Below are 8,593 nucleotides of genomic sequence, written 5' to 3'. Positions count from 1 at the left end.
TGAGCGCTTCAGGATCACCTCCAAGAATTTGATAAGGACTTTGCTGGGCCGCCAGCCAGTCAGAGGGAAGATTTATGGCTTTGAAGTTTGCCGCTACCCAATCATCAAAGAATAGCGGCTCTTTCAGAAGCGAAAGCAAATCCTTTGAATCCACAAAGCTCCTATGGTGTGTTTGTTGGTCTGGATAAAAGAACTGATTATTAGGGGGGATGGGAAGGGAGGAGATAAAGGCGGGACAATTAATGAAGTAATCACTATGTGGGAAATGTATATACACAAATAATTGGATTTTCCTGATCAAAGGGGGCCTTGCCGCCTGGAGACCCGCTCTTGGGTTGCTCGAGACACACTTCCCGCCCTCCAACCCCCCCCATACACACTTGCAATTAAAGATTTGCACCGAGGCAGCGCCCAAGTGACAAAGTGTCTTTGTTATCTCTAGAAAAATCTGCCTTCGGCTTCCAGGCGCCGGACTTTGAGATGGGAAGGAGTGTAACTCTCCCCTGTATTTATTTGCACACCCGGCACCCTCGCCGCACACTCACCCGCCCGCGCACACAGCAGACCCAAACGAGGCCCCCGGTGGAGCGTGGGACCGACCGCGCCCGGCCCGCCGCGTGTCCCCCGCCCGCCGCGGTGGGGCCGAGGGCAGGGCTGTGACCTGGGGCGGGGCCAGGCGGCCGCCCAGCGCGGCGTTGGGTGGCGCGCACGCTCCAGGGCCACCCGCCTGACGAGCTACCGGGGCTCTCCTGTGACGTTCCTGCTGGCGACCTGGAAGTTTTCCTCAGGCCACAACTTTTGCAAAGTGTGGACCTGGGAAAAACACCCGCGCCGCGCATACCCTCAAAGCTGAGCTTGGCAGGACATCCAAGGCGACCCGTCATGCCCACCTGAGGGGGAGAAGCTGTGCTGTTCCGCCCCCTTCTCCCTAGGCCACCCTGGACCCCCAGGAGGCCCGGGCCGGACTGTGGGGGGCCGAAAGCCCCAGTACCGCTGGTGATTTCTCGCTAGGAGCCCCGCCAAGCCAGCGCGCGCTCTCGCAAGCCTGACAGACCAAGAACTACTCGAAAAAAGTGAGGCGAGGTCTAGGAAGCCTGGTTGTTGTGGTTCCACAAACCACAAATCATATGAGAGAGAACCCCGAAGCGGGGAGAAAAGTCAGTACAAATTTGTTCCTGTCACCTTTGGAAACAAAAAGTTCCTCACCAGGCGCGGGGAGTGCTTTGCCATGGGCAGGGTCGCGCTTTCCGGGGTTTGAGTGACCCCATCCCTCTCTGGACGCTCACTTCCTGCGGAGGAGGGCCGTCTGCCTCCTCCACGCCCAGGGCGCAGGGCGCGTCCTGCCCCGGCACTGCAGACCCTGGGATCACTTCCCCCGGGGTGGGCGGGGCGCCGAGGGGTCCTCACCGCCCTGGGGCATTAGAGGCGCGGAACCGTGTTGGAGGCCTCGCGGCCCCGGCTCTCGAGACCGCACTGCAGAGTGGCCGCCGGAGCTCGGCCTACTCCTTTCCCCCACCCACCTCCTGGCGGACACGGTTTCCACTCTCCAGGCTGCCGACCGTGGGGGAGCCCCTAATCAACTCGCGCCCGGCCTCTCTGCCCGTCTTCCTCACGGAACCGTACCGCGACCGGGGACCGACGGGAAACGACGGACGGGGTGACCTATCTCCCGATGCAGCGTCAGAGGTTAGCCTAACTACAGCGGACTCAGAGTCTGGGACGTATAAGGATGCCCTCCGCACTTGCATCAGGGGTCGGGGACGCGATGCCTCCGGGCCCATCTTCTCCCATGGGCGAGCCTGCGGGAGAGAATATCGTACTAAAGACGGGTGGGCTGCTTGCGACCCAAATACAATGGGTCCCTCGCACATCCTGCACTCGCACCGCGCCCTTCTCCCGCAACGAGCTGTCCCCTCTAGAACGCGAGCGGCGACCACACGGCTTGGCCAACCCGATCTGGCTTCTGAAGATGAGATCAGCTGCTATGGGAGCGGAGAAGGGGAGAGAGTTTAGTGGTTTCATCGGAGGCGTGGCTGACCTGCTCCTTACCATGGTCCGGTCCAGGGTTTGAGTCTTGGAGAAGCGTGGGACCAGAGGGAGCCCTTTCCCGGATGCAAGTCAGAGGCCAGAGACTCCCTTGGCACGCACTCGCGCCTGCACATGCCCGCACCGTCGAAGCGATCTGGTGCCTTAGCGCTTGTTTCCTCTCCAGCTCCCTTGAGCTCTTCGAAGTCTCCTTTCCCAGGAAGGCGGGCAGGGCCTGGCTAAGCAGGATGGAAGGCTGCCCTTTTTGTTGAATCTGATAGCTACTTTCCCAAAAAGACCAGAAGAGCCATTTCACATCTCCATGGTTATAGGAGTTAGCTTTTTCTCCAAGATGTCCCCACTAGCCAGTTAAACCACCATCAGTGGGCAACAGGGTGAAAGTTAGTGGCTTGGTGGTTTAAGAGCTCGGAGTCCGAGCTCTCTGAAGACATTTTTCCCGCCTTGACACTTTCTAGTTGGTGACCTTGGCAAGCAAGGTACTCAGCCTCTGTGTACCTTAGTTTTGCGATTTGTAAAGTGGGAGTTAAGAATAGTGCACCCCTTGTAGAGTGGCTGTAGGTTTAAGAGTTAATATATGCAAGGTCTTTAGGACTGTGCTGAGCGTACAGAAGGCCCTCTCTTGAGTGGTCGCAGTCGGCTGCTCTCGGCCTCATCTCCATTTGTGAAAACCCGCCCAGAGTCCGGTCCTCCCAGGCCCCAGCTGAAGTTTGGAGAGAGACTTTGCCGAATAGCTGTTTAGTCTCCCCCAACCCCCTTGGCCCTCGGAGCTCCTGAAAAAAGTTCTTAATGAAGTAATGTTGAGAGCGTCCATTAAAAATGCAATGCTGGGAGATCAAAGTACAATATTTATTTTAGAAATTTGTTGCAATCACCAAGAGATACAGGTATCAAGGCCAAATGTCAGTTCCATTACACAAAGCCCTGCGCCGGGGAAGAGCATGTGGCTGCTCTGCCATAATGTAAAGAGACATCAAAGACCGAGCGCGCTGCAAAAGTGCGCAGCCAGGGGGAGGGAGCATGCCCGGGAGGGCCAGGCGCGCCCCAGACAGCGCGGGGGCTGCGGGGGCGGGGGTCAGTTCAAAGAGGTATCCGCTGGGGCGCGAGTTCACAGGAGGGAAGATTTAATGGGCTTTCTTTTGTTGGTGGGTGTGTTTGCGCACAGTGGACCCAGGAACTCCTATGTGGTCCTCCTGCCTCGGGGCGGAGATGGGGGTGGGGTGGGAGCTGCGAGTGTGGAGCAAACTTTAACCGTGGCGGGGGGCGGGGAGGTTGAATACCAGTCTCCTGGCTGCAGCTGGCACAGCGGAGCTGCTCTCCAAGCAGCAGGGTTCCGAGGCTGGGAAGTTTGCATTGCAGTTTCTTCGCGGGCGGGCGGCGAGCGCCAACTGCTTGCCACCTGAGAGAGGAAGAGGCGGATAGGTGAACCCGCAGCGACACTTGCTCAGGGGACGGACCAGCTCTGCGCTCTCTGGGATTAACTCTGGGGTTGCTACTTCGAGCCCAAGCTTGGTACCTCGCCTCGGGCATTTTCTTGAAGCAAGAAGGGATGCATAAATCCAACTAGTCACCCCTCTCCAGCTGATTTTTTAAAAATCTAGATATTATTTACATCATTTCAGCAAATTCTTAATTCTTTGGACTTTCACAGTAAGATGTTTCTTAACTGGCTGGATCTCCCCCTTCCTTGCCAAGGAGACTCAACTTTGCAATTGCCTTTATCTACCTAGTTAAATCGTTGCTATACTAAAGGTTCTGGAAGGGTGGGGGCAGAATTATTTCCCCCGTGCTAATGCGGCAGGCACTGAATCGTAGGAGGCTGCACATGCATTTCTTCAGTTATCTACAACCAAGAATTCTCAGAGCAGTCCCTCGGCAGCCTTTTGAAGCTGTGCTAGAGCAGAAAGCTGCTATTGTTCTCATCTCTCAACAAGGAAAGGATCAAACTTTGCCTCTTCAATTTGAAAGATTTTTTTTTTTTTAATGGTGGTGGGGGGAAGGATTGCAATCTGATACTCTAAATTAACTTTGAGGATTTGGAGTGGTCTCCCAGTTTAAGCTGCAGATCAAATCACAGATACCCTAACGCCTGCATCTCAAGTCGGGGGCACGTCATCATTAATAAGGTGGAGTAGTAAGTCACAAGCAATTATAATGTGGGTAACCTAGCCTGGTGACCGAGCTAGTTTACTTTCCAAGGAAATGGGACCATTTCCTCAACTGGAATCCTTGAATTAATTTTAAACTTAAACTTCTAATTGAAATACAATACTGGATGTAGAACTAGGAAGAATTTTTAAAAATCTAATTCTCCCTCATTTGATGGGAGGAGGAAGCAGCATTTGTATGATACAAATCCTGCCTGCACAACACTGTGATCTTCAGTAGATGTTCGATAAATGCTCATTGATATTGGGTGGTAGAGTGGAATTGTGTGTACCAACGTCATCTGTGTAATGACTGGTGCCGCAGAGCACACAAATGAAGTAGGAAGTCAGGATTGGTGAGGGCTGGAGTGGTCAAGGGAGGCTTTATCAAGGAGCTGGGGTTTGGAGGAGACTTTCAGAACCCACAGAATTTTAACTAAATTTTAATTTTAGTTAATTTTAGTGCAAAGAAAGGAAAAAGGTGAAGGGGAAAGGGATAGCAGAAAGAGAATTCCACTTCAGTGAGAAGTTGAACAATGATGAAGTTTTGGGCCTTTGATCTGTTGATGTGGACATGGTGGGGTCAGATTAGAGAAGTCAGAACAAGGAGTTTGCCCTCATGCTGTATACATTATAGTAGGAACTCCTCCTGAGCAGGTAAATAATGTGAGTTCAATTCCATTTCTGAAAGCTTCTCCCCTAGAAGGGTTGGCTTGCAGAGTCTGGAAGGATAGATGCTAATGCAGTTACGTAGGTGTGAGATGGTGAAAGTTTTGATTGGGAACTGGTGGTAGTAGTGAAAGGATGACTCAACATTTTAAAGGGGAAAAAGAGCAAAATTTGGTGACAGGTTGGAATAAGACATTAAATAAAGGGGACACTCAAAAGGACTCCTCTTTTGAGCAAATGGTGCTGGGACAACTGCATATCTACATGTAAAACAATGAAGTTGGACCCTTTCCTTACAACACACACACAAATTAACTGTAATCATAGACTTAAATGTAAGAGTTAAACTCTAAAGCTCTTAGAAGAAAACAAAGGAGGCTGGGCGTGGTGGTTCATGCCTGTAATCCCAGCACTTTGGGAGGCTGAATCACAAGGTCAAGAGTTCAAGACCAGCCTGGCCAACATGGTGAAACCCTGTCTCTATTAAAAATACAAAAAATTAGTTGGGCATAGTGGCAGGTGCCTGTAATACCAGCTACTCAGGAGGCTGAGGCAGGATAATCGCTTGAAACTGGGAGGTGCAGGTTGCTGTAAGCCAAGATCATGCCACTGCACTATATAGCCTGGGTGAGAGAGTAAGACTCCATCTCAACAACAACAACAACAACAAAAAGAAAATAAAGGAGTAAATCCTCATGACCTTAGGCAAAACCTTCTTAGATGTGACACCAAAAGCACAAATGACAAAAGAAAAAATAGTTAAATTGAACTTCACCACATTTAAAACTTTTGTGCTTTAATGAACACCATCAAGAAAGTGAAGACAACCCACAGAATTGGAGAAATCCTTTGCAAGTTATATATCTAATAAAGGAACCCTTGCAACTCAACAATAAAAAGACAACCCAATTTAAAACTGGATAAAGGATTTGAATAAACATTTCCCCAAAGGAAGATATACAAATGGTCAATAAACACATGAAAAGAAACCCAACATCATCAGCCATCACTGAAAAGCAAATAAAAATCACAGTGAGAGAAACCCCTTCACATCTACTAGGATGACTAGATTATAGAAAAGATAGTAAGTGTTGGTAAGGATGTGGAGAACTGGACCCCTCATACTTGCTAACAGGAATGTAAAATGGTACAGAAAACAATTGAAAAACAATGTGGCAATTCCTCAAAATGTTAAACATGGAATTATAATTCTACTGCTAGGTAGATACAAAGAAAATGGAAAATATACATTCACATAAAGACTTGTACATGAATGTTCATAGCAGCATTATTCATAATAGCCAAAAGTTGGAAACCTAAATGTCCATCCCCTGATAAATGGATAATATGTGATATATCTATGTAAAGAAATATTATTCAGCTATAAAAAGGGATGAAGTACTGATACATGTTACAATATGGATGAACCTTGAAAACATGCTAAAGGAAGCCAGTCACAAAAGTCCCCTATTGTACGTTTGCATGTATATGAAATGTCTAGAATGGAAAAATCCAGAGATGGAAAGCACATTAGTGGCTGCCAGGGACTTGGGGTTGGGGGAAAAAGGAATGACTGCCAATGAGGGTAAAAATAGCCTCAAATCCACTGTGGTGATGGTTGTACAACTCTGTGAATATACTTTAAAAAACTGTACAGTTTAAATGGATGAGTTATATGATATGATATGATAGATAATTCTATCTCAATAAAGCTGTTTAAAAATAAAATCAAAAGGACCCCAGGGTTTTAGCCTGTGCGGCAGGAGGAATAACTCAGTTGCTGACAAAAGCAGGAGAACAAGGAAAAGAGACACCGGAGTTAAGCAGAAGGACTGACTCAGGGTAGGCTGTTGAATCTAAGATTTTGGCTGGCTGCTCATGAAGAGATGCCTACAGAAAGCTGTTAATGCCGGGAGTGGCAGTGAGTGTGATGGACAGGGCTAAGGAGAAGACGCATGAACTTTTGGCAAGTAGGGAGGGCTGAAAAAGTGAGCTCATAAGAGTGGAGATCAAACAAGTAGAGAAAAGCTACAACAGGATTTGGAGATAATGCACAAATATAAGATGAGCAGAGGAAGAGAAGCCGTCAAAGCAACCCAAGAAAAAAGGGTGAGAGAGGCAGGAGAAAACACAGAGAGTAGGGGTGGGATGATGAGCAAGACCAGTGTGCCTGTCCAGGCTGGGGAAGGCAGTGGAGAGGGCTGCCTGGTGAGCAACAGGAAGAGTCTATTCGCTGGAGAGGAAGCCTTGAGGGTCCATTCGAAGAGCCTAGGTGAGGACAGAAGGGCAGAAGAGTCGAATTTAAGAAGCAGTTAGAACAGATAGCAGGGCAAGTAAAAGTTGTGTTTGTGTTTTAGGACCTGGTGAAAACGGGGAAGTGGTAGGTAGGGAGCCTAGAAAATGGCGGTTTGCAATGGAGTGTGAGTGTTTCCATTAATGAGGAGAGGAACTTCTTTTTCCCAGCTTGGGGTGAAGCAAGTATAGCCCCAGGACATAACTTCTGACCTGGGGGGAGTGAAACAAACTCAAGGAGAAGCTGCTGCTTTATTGATTTGAAAGGGTAAGGGCACAGTCGTTGCTGGGAGTGAAAGGGGTGGTCACACATTCAAAAGGCAGTAGGAAACTGGTGGCAGGTCAGCTGAGTACATTTGCTTGTGCTGTGTTTTGCTTGATCACATTCAAGCCTCACTCGTTTAAATCCCGCCTTCTCTTCCACTCTGCTGCCATTTGGATTCCCTTAGATAAGAAGGTAAGGAGAAGGGGCCGGGTGCGGTGGCTCAGGCCTGTAATCCCAGCACTTTGGGAGGTGGAAGTGGGCGGATCACTTGAGGTCAGGAGTTTGAGACCAGCCTGGCCAACATGGTGAAATCCTGTCTCTACTAAAAATACAAAAATATTAGCCAGGCATGGTGGGGGTGTCTATAATCCCAGCTACTTGGGAGGCTCAGGCAGGAGAACCGTTTGAATCCAGGAGGTGGTGGTTGCGGTGAGCCGAGATCATGCCACTGCACTTGAGCCTGGGCGATAGAACGAGACTACATCTCAAAAAAAAAAAAGGTAAGTAGAGGGGGTGCCATGAGCTGGAGCAAGGGGAGGAGTCCTGGGTGCCACTTGCCTTCCATGTCAGGGAGGTCCTCCGGTAAACCTGCTTTTCTTAGATATGTACAGTTGCTTTCAACAGTACTGCCATGGACATGGATGATCTTTACAGACAAGGCCTCCTTACAAAAGACATATATTAGGAAAAGGTACTGCCAAAATTCCTTTATTAAGTATATATTTTCCTATTTAGTCATTAATATTCATGTTTCAAAATGACCCTGTAGCAAGTACCACTTGATATGGGAAGGAATCAAGGCATGGATAAATCCATGAACTTAAGGTCATGGCAGGAGCCTACAGAAGCTCACAGTACTGTGGCTTTGTACTCTGTGGCTCTGTCACCCATCTTTCTTTCTAGGCACAAGAAACCACATGTTTACTGAGTGCAGTGGAAGGATGCCCAGGTGAGCACAGGCACAGTGCCAGGTGCTGCAGAGGACCCGAGACGAAGAGTCACTGTACCCTCAGAGAGTTTATAATCCAGCACTGAGGAAAAGAGAGGTCATGGGGAGCACAGGTGGGTCTCACAATCATGGGAAGAATACTGTCGGCGGCAAGGGCCTGGCAACTATGTATGACTCATGAAGAAACAGGCCCAGTGAAGTAAGGTGGCTCCTTAAGATCACAGAGTG

General features: G+C 49.2%; 1 pseudogene; it reads left to right on the top strand.

The window, feature by feature from the left end:
- Positions 1–882: 882 nt before the first annotated feature.
- LOC105514520 lies at positions 883–2,391 on the top strand (annotated as a pseudogene).
- Positions 2,392–8,593: the final 6,202 nt, after the last annotated feature.

The sequence above is a fragment of the Colobus angolensis genome, unplaced genomic scaffold, assembly GCF_000951035.1.
Source record: "Colobus angolensis palliatus isolate OR3802 unplaced genomic scaffold, Cang.pa_1.0 Scaffold247, whole genome shotgun sequence".
Taxonomy (NCBI): Eukaryota; Metazoa; Chordata; class Mammalia; order Primates; family Cercopithecidae; genus Colobus; species Colobus angolensis.
Note: the sequence above shows the minus strand (reverse complement) of the source record. Positions and strands in the feature narration are given on the sequence as shown.